Here is a 1,736-nt window from a genome sequence, read left to right as displayed (position 1 = left end):
CTCATTATTCTTTGAATAAATGACTTTAAAGAGTCATATGCAGATAGCTAAATACCTTTAGACTGTAGCACAAAATATCTGTGTGTTATAACCTATAGTGCTGAAGTAGACGTTTGACTTCCACATTGATTTTGCTGTATTTGTTTAACAGTAAAAAACATAGCTTAATTCACACACTTACTTTGCCCTTACTTTGTATATTTATGCATGCACTTACTTTCAAATGGTTCATACTTTCCAGCATAGTCGTTACAAGACGGCCAACAAGCTGCCATTGCCTGTAGTTCTTTTTTGTTCCTGTCTGGTTAAATAAAGACCTCCTTTACACTTTCCAGGCGCAGGTCAAATAGTACATAATGTCTACTATGGATTTAATTTAGGCTTTAATTTACTATGTAGCCTGTGGCTGTATGAATAGTGAATAGCCGACTGCTTGCTCAGTAACAGGGAATATGTGCTATTTTGCAGGGCACTGGGTATATAGCACAAAATGTGTACTATTTGACCAGTGGCCAATTGCAGCACCGCATGTCTGTGGGTGGAGCAAGAAGGCTCAAGAGACCAAGGCGGAGTCTGTTTCTGGGACGCAGGTTTGAATGATGTTCTGCTGCTCACTAGTGTGGCCTGGGTGGTGGAGAGAGCACACAAACAGCTGAGCACCACACTATGTGGCAGGTGCTCCTCTACCAGGGTTTTTTGCTATCCGTTTGCGCTTACTACAGCCACTGGCATATCCTGAAAGAGTCTTGCAAGACCTGAAAGAAAACTGGTGATTTCAGAAGGGGATGGAAGGTATTGTGAAAAAGAATGTTGGTGTTGGTAAAACGACCTGGAAAGAAAACACCTCATCAAAATATTAAATTAGTGATATTTGCCTTGTTGATATTAATATACACCTGTGTGACAGCAGGCAAATTTAATGCAACAACGTGGTAGAGGAGCGCGAAGAAAAAATAGAGAAATCATGGTTTAAGATGAAGGAGAAACATTCTAATTTGTTGAAGTGATTTCTATTGAAACAATTTAAGTTTGCTGTCCTTATGGAACTTATGGACCAGACTGCCTTGTCTGTCTCAGGGTATCGGAAATACCCTACCATGGGAATAGGTTTTGCACAGGAGATGGCACGAGGAACAGTAATGGATCCTGCAGTTGTAAAGTGGAATACACAGGACTGTTTTTGTTTAGATTGTACAGATGGATACTACAGCATGGAAAAGAACGACACCCATGCATTTTGTACAGCTTGCCACCGGCCTTGCAAAACATGCCCACAGGAAACCAACAATGACTGCCAGGATTGTAATGGGGATGGACAAAGACCAATTATCTCCTCGTCCATCTTTCCCCAATACAGTCCTTACCTACGAGATATAATCTCCGCCCAGCAGAACTGTTCCCTAGCTGACCTAAAAAAAATCCTCCCAATATGACTGCCATTGCCCAGCAGTCAGTAAAAAGGGGAGGTACTGCAACATCGCTTCCTGTTTATTGACAAGCTCTATAAAGAGAAAAAGCAAACTACTTTATAATCAATCCCATCCTTGGAGTGCGGGTGATAAATTAGGACTGTATAGGGTAAGACTTGGACTCGGAGTAATGAAGATTGCCGGTAAGCCAAAGGGCCATGAAGAAGCATGCGTAGGTTTGGATAAATATGCAGTTGAAAATATGTCCTGCAAAGATAATGACTACTACTTAAACAATGGATGCTTGTATAGTTGCAAAGCATGCGA

At 41.2% G+C, this 1,736-nt stretch overlaps 1 pseudogene; it reads left to right on the top strand.

Annotated features, from left to right (window-relative positions):
* The first annotated feature begins 785 nt into the window (after window positions 1–785).
* LOC138265086 (cysteine-rich with EGF-like domain protein 2-B) lies at window positions 786–1,433 on the top strand (annotated as a pseudogene).
* Window positions 1,434–1,736: the final 303 nt, after the last annotated feature.

Source organism: Pleurodeles waltl, chromosome 11 (assembly GCF_031143425.1).
Source record: "Pleurodeles waltl isolate 20211129_DDA chromosome 11, aPleWal1.hap1.20221129, whole genome shotgun sequence".
Lineage (NCBI taxonomy): Eukaryota > Metazoa > Chordata > Amphibia > Caudata > Salamandridae > Pleurodeles > Pleurodeles waltl.
Note: the sequence above shows the minus strand (reverse complement) of the source record. Positions and strands in the feature narration are given on the sequence as shown.